Raw genomic sequence first — 16,412 nt, 5'->3', positions numbered from 1 at the left:
TGCTGAATGCAGCGGCAGCCATTTTCAGCACTGCTGCAGCCCCGTGTGCTGGGCAGCTCAGGATTGGGCTGCCAGTCTGCAATCTGACACATATTTGCCTGGGAGTAAGTAAGTCCCAACGAATTCATTGGGGCTTGCTTCAGAGGAGACACACATAGGATTGTGCTGCAATTTTAGAAGTATTTCTCCTAAATGGATCCTCTTTCTCTATTTTGTAAAGCCAGCTCTGCACACTGATCAGAATAACAGTCCAGCAAAGGGCAGTTGAGAATCTCCAGACAAATGTCTAATGATATTTCCCAATTTACAATAGGAATGGGCTTTGTGTTCTTTACAGTGCTCTGAAACAGAGATCCTTGTACAAGGAAGAAGGATTCTTCTCTTCTGTCTTCATTCTTCTTCACACTCTCTTCGTAATAATATTAATGACAAAGAACCCATGAGTATGACTTGTGAGCAAGCGCCTCTGGAAACTTAACAGAACATGTGTCTTTAAACACAACACACCCAGAGCTAGGCAATGATGTGCCCGCAGGAAAATCAATACAGATGTATTGATTTTCATGAATTAATCCTACAGCACATCATCTTGAACACATTAAACATATATATTCAGTAACAGGCACATTAATCTGCTCATAGATCTTCCTGGGTTTTTTTTTCTTGATGGGATGCAAGCAGCAATGGTGAGGGGAGGCACAGCTAAAAGCTAAACCACATCTGAGCCTTCCAGTTTGTTGTCAATCAGCTGCAAATGATCATTCAGTGGCTGCAACTGCTCTGTGTGTAACATCAGATTCAACATGTGTGTTTTCTGACTGCTCCACCTTCCTGACATTACTGCCTGAACAGAAAAGTTAGAATATGTGGAAACTTGTGGGGAATGTTATATTCAACTTCCTTGTTGTTTATTACAGCCATTACCATCTGAAAACTCCTGCTCTATATGACTTAACTATCAGAAGTTAGTTAGAGTGGGTCCTCCTTATCCATGGGTTAGGAACCCATGGATTTGATGCAATGCAGTTTCTGAACCTGCATCTGGAGGGCCAACAGAGGCACTGGCATACCTGGAGGGGGGCAAATGGGGCAAAAGTCCCAGGAGCTGACCCTCCAGGGGCGCCTCCTCAAGCGTCCCTCCCCTTCCGCCCGCCCGCCCGCCCGCCCGCCCGTTTTTTCCTTTAAAGGGAGAAAAGCCGGCAGCTCTGCCGGCTTCTGTTCCTTTAAGAGGAGCCTCCTCCCGATGGAGCAGGGGTGCCTAGGAGCGCTTCTGGAGAGGTAGCAAGAAGCTGCCTCTCCAGCAGCAACTCAGCGCTAGACTGGGTTGCTCCCCCACTCTCCTCCTTTATAGGAGGAGAGGAAAGGGGCACACTAGACTCCTGTCTTGCTGACACTCTGGCCTGGGCGCCCGTGCCCTCTCGCTTCTCGCCTTCAGAAGCAAGAGGAAAGGCTCTAGGCTTTCCGGGCTCTGACGGAGGCTTCCACGCTGTTTGTAAGCGGCACAGAAGTCTTCTTTGGAGAGGTCTGGGGCTGCTGGAAGCAGCACCCCAGACAGGCGGGCTTCCAGCAGCCTCAAACTGCTCCAGTGGAGAACTCCGCACTGCTTACAAGCAATGCAGAAGCCTCCATCGGGGCCTCGGCTGCCTCCTTCGTTCCCCTTTATTCCAAAGGGGGAACAGAGGAGGTAGCCTCACAGAAGTCATTGCGGTGACAATGACGTCACCGCAATGACTTCCAGGTAACAGGTAGGGGGGCAGAAAAGGGGTGGGGGGCAAGGGGTATGGGGAGCAGAAAACTGGGGGTTGCCCTGGGCACCAGGACCTCTAGGTATACCACTGAACAGAGGACTTCTGGAAGTGTTTTGAGGCACAGGGAAGCCTCCTCACTCCTCAGAAATTCTCCTGGAGGCCTCTGAGAGGCACTTTCAGTTTCTTGCTAAATTCCTAGCTCCTATGGCCTACCCCTGTGGATCTCAGTATCTGCAGGTTTGGTATCCACAGGGGGGGCAGGGGGAGGGCGGGGGGGCAGGGGGGGTGCCTCTGTGGATACTGAGGTCCAACTGTAGTACTGTTGCTCCTCCAGACAGGAATGTGTCCTCTACAACCTTTTCAGCTGACACGTGCTCACATTCTGTTGATGGTACCATTGACAAGTCCAAGCTGCTTTTAAAGTAACAGTAACACTACCAAAAATATACCAAAAGAATATAACTACCATGACACTAACTAAGCAATTCCCTTTTATTTCATTTTAATCACCCAGTAAGGTGGTATTTGGTGATGGCGATGCTTATCTACAAATCAGAGCTTCTTACATTGTTTGAAAGTATTAAGATTTCATTGCCAATTAAAATATTTTATCTCGTTGTACTTTATTGTGCCTGGTAATGAAGATTTGAAGTAAAGTGGCTTTTTATATTCTTTGGCATTTTTGTGTGTGTGCTGAATTTAAATGGGTCCACCTTTTGACTTCTGCTTGTGGTGTTTAAATATTGGGTTCTCATTCCTACTCTGTGTTGTAAACTGCCTTGGAGAGTCTAACAAGAGCTCATCATGGGCTAATATATAAATAAATGCAATGAAAACAGAAGTCTTAAAAACCACTATATAGATTTTGGAAAAAGTCTAACAGCCCAATCCTAAAACCACCGCAGCCACCAGATGAAGCGGTGGCAAAGAGGCTACTGTGGCAGCTACTGAAGGTCTCCTCGGGGAAGAGGAAACCCCAAGCCCCACAATGGGGCTTCTCAAGTCTATGTTGGCTATTTTTCCAGTGCAGGCTTGAGAGATTCTGTGTTGGGCTGGAAGGCCAGACACAGAGTTCAGGATCTGGCAAAGCAAGGCTCTGCTGGTCCCACCCCCACTTCCACCTCAGTTCCTTCCCCCACCGGGCCATCCCCTCCCCCATCCTGGAATGCCTCACTGCCTCCCCCCCCACCCCTGAAGCCCTCCCTGCTGCCTGGAGCTTTTACCTAGCTCTGGGTGCCATCCGGCTGGTGCTGAGCTGGCACCAGTGCTGATTCATTGCAGGGTGTCACAGGCATGCCTTATGACATGTTTGCAACACCCAGTGCTGGTGCTTCAGGTCAGCGCCAGCGCTGGACCAACTTAAGATTGGGCCCTGAAAGAGCTGGTTGTATGAATGCTTGCCTCAGTGAGGCAGAGTGAATCCTTGGCCCAAGTGTGATTGACCAATCTGGCTGATGTGTTGGGAACTTGGAATTCCCAATAACTGCAGTTGCAGAGGCCAGTAGCTATAGGACATAAAGGGGGTTACAATGTGAGGGGGAGGTTTCCTTTCACCTGGTGTGTCGATGCTGACATAGGAGCTGAGTACCTCATTAGCTAAGCACAGGGGCTCTTTAGAACATGGGCAGCCCAATCCTGTCCAATGCTGGTGCAGAGGGGCTGCTGGGCCCATGCAGTATTCAGCATTGGATTCGAGCAGGTGTGAGGTCTCCTTGGGGTAAGGCAGGGCTTTTCAAACTGGGGCATCAGGATGCCCCAGCCTGTGGGCCCTGGCCTCTGCCCCCTTAAGGGGCGGGGGCAGCCTGGAGGCAGGGAGGAGCAAGCGGCGCGATCCGCAGAATCGTGCCGCTCAGTGGGCTGCAGGGGCTTGGGAGCACTTACCCAAGCCTCCTGCAGCCTCCCCAGGGTGCGGGGAGCTCAGTGTGAACCTTTGTTAGGTCTCCCTGCAGCAGTGAAAGTGAAAGTGGAGCGATTGCGCGCCACTTCTGCTTTAGTGGAGGCGGGGCGCGATTGCTCCGCTTTTACATTCATTGCTGCGGGGAGCCCAGCCAAAGGTTTGCGCCAGGCTCCCTACACCCTGGGGAGGCTGCAGGAGGCTTGGTAAGTGCACCCAAGCCCCTGCAGCCCCCTGAGTGGTGCGATCTTGGGGATCACGCCACTGTCTTCCACCCACCTCTGCTGCCTCCTCCCCCGCCCCCGCAAGAACTTACAGTGGCTCAAACTCTCCATGAGTTTGAAAACCACTGGGGTAAGGGAACCTTTACTTTCTTACCATGTGTAGTGCCCCAGCCTATTCAATGTGGCTGCTCAGATCTGCACCAGCTATTTAGCTGGTGCAGCTATTTAGCTATTTAGCCAACTATTTAGCTGTTGCAGAACCGAGTAGCCCTGTGTACTTCCAGGGAGCTCGGCACAGCAGTTAGGATACCACAAAGGCCTGCTCCACCACTCTCACCCCCTGCTAAGTCTCATATGCACTCTGTTCCATCCCTTGCCCAGAAACAACCCCTCCCCACCTCTGGAATATCCTCCTGCCACCCTCCCCACACCCCTTTGCCACCTGCTGCAAATCTTATGTGCCCTGGCAGTGGTTGGGCAGGGCACGGCTCATTCAGGACAGCACAGGCCTTCCTGCTGGTGCCACTTACTCACTGGGTGTTGAAAAGTACTTTAGGGCTCTTTTACCACGTCCAGCACTGGCGCTCTGATCGCAGTGCTGGCACTCGTAGACCATAGGATTGGACTCTAAATGGGGCAAGATCTTCTTATCCATTCTGGAAAGGTGAAATGAAACACAATGAGCCAGTTGAAAAGAAATATCTGTCATGCTGGTGGAGCTCACCAAATTAGTTCTGTTTTTAAAATCACATCTCTCTCTCTCTCTCTCTCTCTCTCTCTCTCTCTCTCTCTCTCTCTGACTGATTGACTGACACACCCATCTGCTCATATCATAGCTCTGAAGGCGGAAGCAAAGAATACTTTTAAAAAAACGCACTTTAAAAATTATCTCTCCCCCCCCCCCCCCACTGAGCACTGTGAATTCTTCCTTGGAAATAGTGACCTAAAACAAAAATAGTCTGGTCCTCAGGTTAGATTAGATCTTTTTTTGGCCCATTATAAAAGCAGTGAGCATGTGAAACTTCTACTACTAAGTCAGACCATGGGTCCACCTTGCTCAGGAGTGTCTGTTCTGCTGAACACTGGCTCTCCAATGTCCCGGATCCTTATACCTAAAGACTGAACCTGGAATCCCCCACATGTGCTCCAACACTGTGCTATAGCTCTCACCTACAAGTGATTTTGTAAGAAATCAATTGTGCCCAACTGCAAATCAAGCACCTATGGTTTCAAACATATCGCCATCTATTGTGCTGGAAGCCTGTGTCAACACAATTGGCCCTAGGGGTATTTGAATGGATCAGCAAAGCACACACTAACCATATCTTAGGATACAAGTGTAACCAAAGAAATAAGCAGGAGTGAACAGGTTTCTTGACAACCCCCCCCCCTTTTTTTTGCTGATTATGAATTACTGGGAACAAACTGCAATATCTTTAATTTAATTAGGCTGTTTGACTTCCTTGGGGGAGCAATTTTTGATCTTCAGATCAATCTAATTATGAAGATGAGAGTAAATATGCGAATCCTGCTGAGCCGGTTTCCCTACACGAAAGATTGGATGTCATGAGTAACAAACCAGCCCTCTGTGACTCCTAGGTAATTCATTTCAAAGTTGTGCTTATTGCAATAGATCGCAACTTGTTGCCTGTGCACACATCACAAACTTTCCTACTGAGACTACAATTAAAAATTCGCTGCAGGAACACAACTAGAGGAACACATTTCCTGCAGGAACACAATTGTTCCTACATTCCACAATTATTTACATATACAAAGCAGTAGATCTTAAGCATTTGGACACGACATATAAGTGGATGTGTTTGAAAAGTGTCCTTTTAGACTTGCATGCCTGATTTACCCCCAACACCGCCCCTATTGCCACCTTGTTCTACCCACAGACCACCTGTTTCTGCCCACTCCACCCTCTTCTGCCCATCCTCTGCCTCCCTCCCTCAAACCTCTACCAGTTCTTACCTGTGGCGGCAGGTGACCATTGCTGTGTGGAGCTGGCCACTCACTGGGTCACTGTTTGCAACAGCCAGAAAGTGCACTATGCTGCTGGAACACTTGTTCTGGTGGCATAACACACTAGTAGTGTGGACCATGAGTCAGATAAGGCAAATCAGTATCATTTACTCTAGCTGGTGAAGCCCAGAGCAGTAAGAGAAGCCAAGACCGAAAACCCAAGGACAAAGAGAAGAGGGGAACCAGAAAGAGACACTCCTCCATCTAGTGACCCACGGCTAGCATGAGATGGACAGCCTCACTGTTGTAGAATGAAGAAAAGGGTGGGGGTACTTGCATATAGTGCAGGATCCTCTGTAATGGACATAGAGCAGCCATTTTCAACCACTGTGCCATGGCACATTAGTGTGCCACAAACGGTATGCAGATGTGCCTCAGGAGTTTGGGGGAGGGTCATTTATTAGTAGAGCTGTTGGGGGATGTGAGCCTTCCACCAACAGCATAGTGTGTCCTGTCACTGTTAAAAAAAACTGATGGTATGTCTTGACCATTTGAGTACTTGTCAGTATGCCATGAGACGAAAAAGGTTGAAAATCACTGACGTAGGGTGCAATCCTAACCAACTTTCCAGCACTGGCATATCTGTGCCAGTGGAGCATGTGCTGCATCCTGCAGTTGGAGGGCAGTCATGGAGGCCTCCTCAAGGTAGGGCAATGTTTCTTCTTTTACCTCGGAGTTGCACTGCCCTTATGTCAGTACTGGTTAGGATTGAGGCCTTAGAGCAATAAAAGCTCTTGCGAAATAGCAAAGGCTGGTATTCTGAACCTTTATTCACTCACCCTCCTGCCACACTGACATGTCGGTCTCCAGAGCTGCTACCCTGGGAAGTGGCAGAGGAGGCTGGGCAGAGTACAAGACCTTTTGCAGCATTCCTATGGGAGAGCCTTTCGGGTGGAGAGGGCAGAGACTGAAGCTGGGGCCTTGTGTTTGCAAGGCGAGTGCTCTGAACTGAGCTACAGCCCCTCCTCAGAACAGATAGAATCACAGAGTTGGATGGAACCTACATGATCATCAAGCTGAACCCCCTGCCAACGCTCTTGTCTTCTGGGTTGGACCATTGACTGTCATCTTGCTTGGTGCTGCCTGTGCTGAGTGACAGTAGCACTGAAGGCTTTCAGTCAGGGGTTTTGCACAACCCTACTAGGAGATGCCCGAAACCAAACTATGGGCTTGCTTCATGCAAAGCACCCCACTGAACTATGGCTCCTCCCTGTCTAGGTGGCACTGTCTAACTAGCAATGGTTCTCCTTGAGTTCGGGCCAATGCCGTTCTCAGCCCTAACAGAAGAGTCCTGTGGTTTGACTCTGAGACAACTGATGTCGCTACTGAAGTACGGCCAATACAGGGGGTAGAAAGGGTGACACCATACAGCCCAAGCCTTCATTCAGTGATCTTCAGCCCGCTCTGGTCCCAACTGGCTCATACTTTCACTGATAAGCATGTTTTGGCCACTTGCTGGTGAGAACATGAAACAATTGGGTTCAGAGCAGATTAAGGACCCAATCCTATTAAGCCCCGCACTGGCGGTATGCTTGTAAAAGTGCAGGTGTTGTAAAAGTGTTGTAAGGCACTTTACTGCCCACATTCGACAGGTAGTAATAATAACTTTATTTTTACCCCACCTTTCTCCCCGATGGGACTCATAGTACATAGTACTAGTGTTGAGGCCAGTACCAGTTGGTGCTGGGCCTCTACACTGGGAGGACACGCCATGGGAGCAACCAGTGGTATGTTTCTTCGCCAGCCAGTGGAGTGGCTTTTCAGGGTGGGGGAGGGTGGGGGAAGACAGGGGGAGGACAGGACTGGGTGGAGGGAGAGTGGGAGGGAGGATCAGGCCCAGGAGGAGGGCGGAGACTGAGGCAGATTCTGCTGCTGAATCCTATGGCCCCTCCCGACCTGCAGAGCCCTTCATGGGCCTCCTTGGTTCTGCACCAGCCAAATAGCTGGCTAAGCTCTGAGGAGACCCAATGGGGCTGGATGTTCCCTTACCTCCAAGAGACTCTGGCAGCTGCCCTGGGCCCACAGAATACAGCGGTGGCCATTTTGGTGCCACTACTCCTCATGGTGCTCCAGGGGCATAGGAGTGGACTGTTAATTATTAAATCATTGCGTCAGCCCCCGCCCCCCAAATTTCCAGAATGCTAAACTTCTGCAGGTAACCATAGCACCAGGTGACCCCCACCCCAGGGATGCCTCTGCCTGAGACCTTCTCTGTGCAGAAATCATGTTTTAGCATGGAGATATCTATCTTCCAAATCCATCTTCTCAGTTATCTTCTTCAGTGCCTCCCATCAGGGATTCATAGTAGGGTGAAAGTAAATGTCCTGCTCTGCTATAATGCAGACCAGCTATAATGCTCTGCTATAATGCAACCAGCTCCAGTTTTGTCAGTACTATATCCAATATACGGAATCTGATGCCTTAGCTATATTGTGAATTCCATTCAGGCTCTAAGGACTTCCTCAAAGGAAAGATGAGTTTCCTTTGTCCACCACTAAAAATTAAACAGCATTCAAAGAAGTAAATGTAGTTGCCATGGTAACTTACTGTTTGTTCATTTCAAACTACATTTGGTAAGCTGGCTTTAAAAAAAAAGTGTTTAAGATGAGAAAATGGGTTTGTATCAAAGCAACCAGGGACAAATCGACATTTTCAGAAGTACTCAAATGATGGGGCTATTTTTTCCTCTGAAACATTCTTCCGAAGATAGGCATCTCTGCCTTCACGCACTTCCCTGTACAGCTTTCTTTTAAAACTAGACTGTTTAATTCAGGGAACAAAGGTTTGGGGGGGGGGAACACAACACTTGATACTTAAGAAGATAAAGGGCAGAATAAGAGGCAAATCATCCATTAAAATGTGTTTGCCTAAGATATCTTCAGTGTACACTTGAAAATGTAATTTTAACAATGTCAATTATTAATTATGTTTCTATCACATTCTTTCAAGGAGTTTTGAGTGAGGTGTATACTCTTGCTATTATATCCTCAGACACCTCTGTTTGGCAGTTGAGGCTTGGGGACAGTGACAGGCCCAGTCTGAACACAGCACTCCGTATCTGCTTCCCTGCACAGGCCCTCTGATGTATGAGATCATCCATTGCAACCTCTGAAGGATTATTCAAGCCCTAGCACATGAAATGTGTTAGCCAGGGGTGCCAGGGGTTGAATCTATGGCATTCTGCCCAGATTTTGGCCCACTGTGCAGTTTCAAGTCCTGAACAAAATGTACGCTAGTCTAAGGCACACCTATTTGTACAAAAGTCCCACCAGTGGTATTTATTTCTATGCACTCACACATAAAATTGACTGTAGGCATCTTAACATTGTGTCCAAAAAGAACCCAGATCTACTTGTCACCAAGAGATCCCAAACATCTAGCAGTGGTTATACAAACTGTGCATTTATTCATTTATTTTATACATTTATATCTTGCCTTTCAAGATGAATCATTGTCACATTAGGAACAATTATAAAACAGGAACCAATAATCATTGTAAAAAGTGAAAGGTCAGTGCATGACTGATTGAGATCAAAGGTCCTTGCCAAAGGCCTCTCAAGGTGTCTCTAGTGGGTGTGTGAAGAAGGATACTTGATAGACATCCTTGGGATGGAATTCCACAACCACGGTGCCACCACTGAAAAAGCCCAGCTTGTGATACTCACCAAGTGTATCTCACTTCAGCTGCAGGCAGAGCAGAGGGTAGGGCCTATGTAATAGATCATAACTCTGAGATGTGTACATATGGGTGAATGTGGTTCTTAAAATAGAAGGTGGTTCTTTTATGTTATAGTGATGCCTTAGATTAGTGATTTTCAACCTTTTTCATCTCATGGCACACTGACAAGGCACTAAAATGGTCAAGGCACACCATCAGGTTTTTGATAATTGACAAGGCACACCATGCTGCCATTGGGGGACTCACATCCCCCATTGACCCTACTAATAAATGACCTTTCCCCAAATTCCTGTGGCACACCTGTGGACCACTCGTGGCACACCAGTGTGCCATGGCACAGTGGTTGAAAATGGTTGCCTTAGATACTGCAGTGTAACATTTGGGTAAACAAAACAAAGGGGATCTCTGGCATCTATACCAGACAGTGAATGACTGCATCAAGATTTTCAGCAAATGTGTCTGAACTGTCATGGGTGTCCATCTTACCAGCATTTCCACTATCGGAGTGACTTGCTGGTGTGCTCCAGTGAACAAAAATTATTTTGGAATTGACCTTCAGATGCTTGGGTGTATTCACAAGTCCTCCTGAATGTGCGTTTAACCATTATAAGTGATCTTTTAATGAGAGGCTCCTAGAAAATGAAGTTGTATTATTACAGACCTTTGTGATCCAGCAAAGCGAAAGCCATCTGTGTCCTGTTCAATTTTTTGCTGAGCTCTTGTTTGCTCAGGAAAATGGGCAGTCAGCCAAATCAATAAGTGTTCATTGAACATTGGAGAGGGCTGGATGTGAATAACCCACTACTGGAGAATCAGGCCTGGCCTACACCTGCAGCAGACATAGTATGGTGGTGCGACATGTGATTTGAATGCAGAAGCTCCCAGGTCTGATCCCTGGTATCTTCACATTGTAAGAGGCACCTGTGTGAAAACCTGGAAAGCTATGGCCAGTCCTTGCGGATACATGTCCTGGCTTAATATGTAATTGCTTTGTTTGCTCATTGAGGTCATGCAGTTGGAAGTAAGGTGGGTGGCTACCAAGGAGAGGACCTTGTCCTACCTGTGGCAAGTCCTCCTCATTATATTAATCAGGCACCTACTATGCTCGCATTCAGGCACTAGATAAAAGAACACACAAACCTGTCCTGCACATTTAATGGCATCACTGATGCTGTTGGCTACGTCTTGCTTTTCGCCCCAGACTTTACTGGGTTCAGACTAATGTCTCCAGTATTTTTAATAGTTTCAGTTATATTATGTAGGTATGGTTTCTAATGATGAGCTGTAAGCCAGCTTGGGGACTCTGTAGTCAAAAGCTAAAAATATAGAAAGGAGTAGAATATTGTTCTATTTTTAAAACATACGTATAATACCATTGGATTCTTCACCATACTATGGCACACAGAAGAAATGGAAGACATTAATTGCATCATATTGTTTATTAATTCAAAATTCAATAGAGATGATCCGGTTTTCCATAAAGAGGATCTGTTTTTCCATTGGTTCTGGCTTCCTTCCTTAGTGTACACATACGAGCATAATTCTCAGTCAATTCAATTTTGTCACTGTAGAATGTTCAGGCTTTTTACAGTCTGTTTCAGACTATTTCAGAAGCATTTTGAATAAGAACATCTGGAAGGGTGGCGGATGATGTTTCTGAATGCTCCCCCATGGGGGGGGGAACCCTTCAAATTTCTTGCAAATGAAAAAAGCACATCAGGAAGAATACAGCTCTTTTCTATACTTGTTTATATTTGCAGGAGTTTTTGGTTAAATGCATGCAAGAGTTCAAAACTGTGATTCATCACTTCTGGTTAGAATGGTTCAGTTCATTCCACCACACTGAAACTCTGCCATTTGTTTTCTGCTTCATTCTTCGGCATGGGTAGACTAGCACTCATTGGGATGCTCTGCTCTGGGAAGGCAAAGAAACTCCCAAACAGTGCTAGAGCATGTGTGAAGTACAGTTCTAATCAACATCTTCAGTATTACTTCTTTGTGAACACCTGAACACACATGCCCTATGTGAAGGCAGATCTACTGTGCATGAAAGAAACAGGCAACTTGTGACAGCTGATCACCCACAATGGCTACACACCACTGGCTTTTCTAGGAACGATTTGCTTCATTGGTCTTCCTTTCTAAAAGCAGCACATGGTAAGAAGGTGGTAGCAATAGGAGATAGGTGCCTCATCCCCACCCCTAGGTTCTTCAAGGAAATCCATCAATCAGGGGTTATTAAACTGATATGTCTACAGTAGTCTGGACTATATAAATCTGGGTTCAGATCCCCGCTCAGCCCTGAGATGCCCAGGAGAGTTGCCATCTCTCAGGACTGTTGTGAGGATAAGCAGTGGCAGATCTCCCCACCCCCGTGCCCTGAGGCAGTCAGCGATGGCACCCCCCTGTGGGATGTTGCTGCCCCTGCGCAAATCCGCTCCCCTCACTTTACCCAAAGCTTATGGAGCCTTGTGCGACCCCAGGCTGCTTCAGGGAAGCTTCCTGAGGTTTCCCTGATGCTTTAAACTCTGCTTCCAGAAAAACAGAAGCAGTTTCTGACCCTGTCAGGAGCATCAGAGAAGCTTCCGTGAGTCCTATAGGCACCTGAGGCTCTGCGCCTGTGGCATTTGCCCTATCAAATGAATGGGAGGTCCACCACTGAGGGCAAGATGGGATAACCCCCAAGTACACCATCTTAAGGTCTATGTATGCACTTAATAGGATTACTATATCTACTCCTTGTATGTGCTGTAAACAGGGAGAAAGGCAAATAAATTCTGGTGACTTATGGGGAAGTTGTATTGCATTTCATCCCCAGTACCACAATTCTTAGGCATCTCTGCTCTGCCACTTTTGAAACATGCTTGTTTTCCAAAGAGGATAATATTTTTCTATAAATGCTGTTGCTGTTTCATCTTAGATCTTCTGCAGTAGGAAATGTCTTGACAGATGCTGACTATCTGCCAAGGGACTTTCCCATCCCTTGTGGTCTTTGCACAGGGGTAATAAAAAGGTAATGGAAACAGAAGATAATAAGTTTTGCATGAAAAGACAGAATCTGTCATGCCATATGGAGAACAACTGTTCATCATTTCATGAGCTCTGCCTGTGACTTTACCTGATGGATATGTACAAGTCCTTCTCTTCCTTTGGAGGAAAGAACCTGGTCATCAGCTAACATGGACCAGAGGGTTCTTCCCTATCCACATCCCCAGCTGCCTTATACTGAATCAGACCATTGGCCCATCTAGCTCAGTATTGTCAAAACTGGCTGGCAGCTCAAGTTCTCCATGTTCTTAGACAGGGGTCTTTCCCAGTCCTACCTGGAGATGCCAAGGATTAAAATAGGAGCATTCTGCATGCAAAACTTCAACTCCATTTCCATAGTCTGTTTCTGTGATGAATTTTCATCATTGTAAAGTAGGAGAACTACAGATCTGAGCACTACAGTTCCATCCTCCCCTCGCTTTCCCTACACCCTCCCCCTGTCTTGAAAAGCCACGCCACTCAGTGGCATCGCTAGGGGGGTGCGGGGCGCACCAGCTGACGCACTGGGGGGTGACACACCCTGGAGAGTTGACGTGCTAAAACAGTGGCTTTGGGAGCTACCCCATCATGTCATACACCATTGGATGTGGAATTCCCAGCGGAATGCAGTGCAAAAAACAGAATTGAAATTCCCCTTTCCTTCAAAAGTTATGGCCAAAAAACCGGAAAGAAAAAATGCATGGAGCCCTATGGAAAGTGAAAGTGAGCCGTATTGTGTGTTTATTCGTGAGTAGGCATACTTGCCATAGTCCGTCGGAAAGGGCAGGCTGAGAGGAATCTAACGACATCAGAATGGTCCCAATCCAATAAATGCAGCCCCCCAAAACACCCGAGAAGGTCCAGCCCTCCCTCCCAGCTGCAAGGCTATTGAGCCCGAAACGAAGTCACGTGGCCGCATTTACTCTTGAGCAGGTGAACTTGCCTTAGTCCATCGGAAAGGGCAGGCTGACAGGACTCCAACAAGGTCAGAATGGTCCTGATCCAATGAATGCAGCCCCCCAAAACACCCCAGAAGGAGGTCCCCCCTCCCAGCTGCAAGTCTATTGAGCCTGATGGAAAATAAAGCAGCCTCACGGCTACGTTTACTCGCAATTAAGCAGACGTGCCTTGGCTGGTGGTCAGGCCAGGCAAAGGGGACTGTGAGGACACCAGAATTGTCCCAATTTGATGGAACTGAACAAATGTTCCAGAAGGCAGCCCCCCCCCCCCCGAAAAGGACTAAAAAGAGGCTTGAACTGGTAAGGGGAAGTTTTCTATTTTGCACTTGCAAAGCCAGGTGGGTCTTTATCTTGATATGCCTGAAACAGAAAAACTTTAAACTGGGCACTGGGGAGGGCTGAAGATCTGACTGATTCTTTTTGGGGGGTTGCTATTGTAGGCAGACTACAGAGTAAGCTCCATTGACCACAGTGGGACTTCTGAGTAGACATGCATAGGCTTGAGCTCATAGGCTGCAATTCTACCCACACTTTCCTGAGAATAAGCCCCATTGACCACAATAGGACTTACTTCAGAGTAGATTCACTTGATGGAATAGGACTGGCTCTCCCTTATTTAATTATTTTTTTATTTTAATTTAATTATTTATAATTATTTATTTTAATTTGCTTGATGATGTCACCTCTGGGCATGTCAACACTTCCAATGGGTCCTGGACAGACTGTCATTCTAAAAAGTGGGTCCCAGTGCTAAAAGTTTGAGAACTGCTGCAATAAGTTGTTAGTAAGTTGACACAGGGTGTGTGTGTGTGGCTCTACAAGTTTTGAAAATCACTAAAATCAGAATTTGGAGGAATAATACCATCACATTATATATCAATCAATGTGTAATTTCATGCAGAATGCAATGAAACAAACCACATTGAAATATCTGTGTTCCAACAAAAAGTACAGCCAAAAAACCAGTGGGGCGGGGCGATGGCACATCACCGACTTAAAACTTGCACTTGAAAAGCTGGACTTCCATTTTGTAAACTGTACAGCAAATGTGCTAAAGGCCAGTCATGTTCAATATATAAACCATTTAAAATTGCCTACTGCTGAATGCTCATGGTGGTTTTTAATACTGTGGGAGATTGGTTGGCAACCTTCAGTCTCGAAAGACTATGGTATAAGCCTACAGCACCTGGTATTCCCAAGCGGTCTCCCATCCAAGTACTAACCAGGCCTGACCCTGCTTAGCTTCCAAGATCAGATGAGATTGGGCATGTGCAGGGTAACGGAGACGCCAGAACGATTTCCCAAGGATCTGTTTCTTTTGGAAGAAAGATTTCTGAGCAATCAAACAGTGTTTCAATATATCTGTTGCTTTATGAAAACAAATGTCAGGCAGACAGTAGGCAAACAGACACATGTGAAGGCGGTATTAGTCCCAGAAGGGCATTGATCTCCAGAAGTAACAGAAAAATTCAGAAGATCTCCCTTGAAATGCCAAGCGTCGCAGTTCAGAAACTACCTCTTTCCCCAGACAAATCAACATGGCAAATTCTGTCTGTCAACCTCTGCCAGAGACAGATATAGATTTTTAATACCCCGCACCATGAAATTTTGTTTATTTTAAGTATTTTCAAATCACAATAAAAGGAGATTAATGGAAAACATGGCAATGCTTAAAGCAGGCAACAAACAATGACAGAATAATAATTAAACCAAACCAAATACCCCAGCAGCTGTATTAAAAGCTTCATTAAAAGCTGAGGCCAACAGTGTTTTCAGTCCAAGAAATACGGCATCTTCTCAAGGAGTCTTCCTTCCATGTAGGCTCTCTAACTTTGGGTGGTGGCAGAGCTCCTTTCTCCCTGTTCACTCCCAGTTAAAAGGGTGAAGCAGGGAGATCGATGTCAGAGCCCAACCCTGAACTCTGCTTGCTAGCTTACCACTGGTATGCACTCTTGCAAATGTGCCATAAGACACATTTGCGGGGTTTAGCGCCGGCCCAGCGCTGGAGTTAGCCCAGCACAAGCTCATGCTGGGCTAGTACCGGTGGAAAGTTGGTGCTCTGCCACTCAGCTGATGCACCAACTGCGGGGCAGTGGAGAGGTAGGCGGTGGTGTGGGGGGGAGGTGGAGAGGAGGCATTCCAGAGGAGGGAGAGGGGCAGGAGGAGGGTGGGACTTATGGAGCTCAGCTCCATCGGACCCTGAGCTCCATGTCAGGTCATGCAGCCCGACACGGAATGCTCTGATTCTGTGGCATCTCCAGATCTGCTGCAGAATTGAATAGCCCTATTGTGGGGGTACTTTCCTCACCCGGGGGAAGGGGACAAATGTCCCCTTCCCCTGAGGAGCTGCCAGTGGCTGCCCTGTTGTGCTCAGGATGCCGCAGCCATTTTTGGCACCGTGGCAGCCCTGTGCTCCAGGCAGTTCAGAATTGGACTGTGATTCATTGACTGTTAGGTGCTCCACCCGCCAGGCCTTTCTCCATTCCTTTACATATGTGAACAGTCCTACAGTCTGACTTGAGGAGTTCTGGCAACCCTCCTTCATGGCCCTCAGGTCTATGCCAAAAAGCTAGTTCTTACATTCAGAAGAAAACAGATTCAGTGGACAGATTCGGTTCCTCCTCTATAGGTGAGTTATTGACAGAGTTTGCACAGAGACCCCCAAGTCAGACCAGGACTCAACATTCTTTCCCCAGTGAGGCTTTTTTCTTACCTGAGAGTGGTAAACCAGCCAGAGACCCAGAAGATGGTGAAGAGAAACAGAAACAAGAGCTGCTACACCCCTGCAACAAAGTCACAGTAGGGTAAGTCCATCACAAGCATGGATATAATGCATCCAGAGAGCATCCAAAG

At 47.1% G+C, this 16,412-nt stretch overlaps 1 pseudogene; it reads right to left on the bottom strand.

Moving 5' to 3' along the window:
- Positions 1-14,733: 14,733 nt before the first annotated feature.
- On the bottom strand, positions 14,734-14,852 carry LOC136637981 (5S ribosomal RNA; annotated as a pseudogene).
- Positions 14,853-16,412: the final 1,560 nt, after the last annotated feature.

Source organism: Tiliqua scincoides, chromosome 1, assembly GCF_035046505.1.
Source record: "Tiliqua scincoides isolate rTilSci1 chromosome 1, rTilSci1.hap2, whole genome shotgun sequence".
NCBI lineage: Eukaryota > Metazoa > Chordata > Lepidosauria > Squamata > Scincidae > Tiliqua > Tiliqua scincoides.
This window is presented reverse-complemented; position numbering and strand designations above follow the sequence as displayed.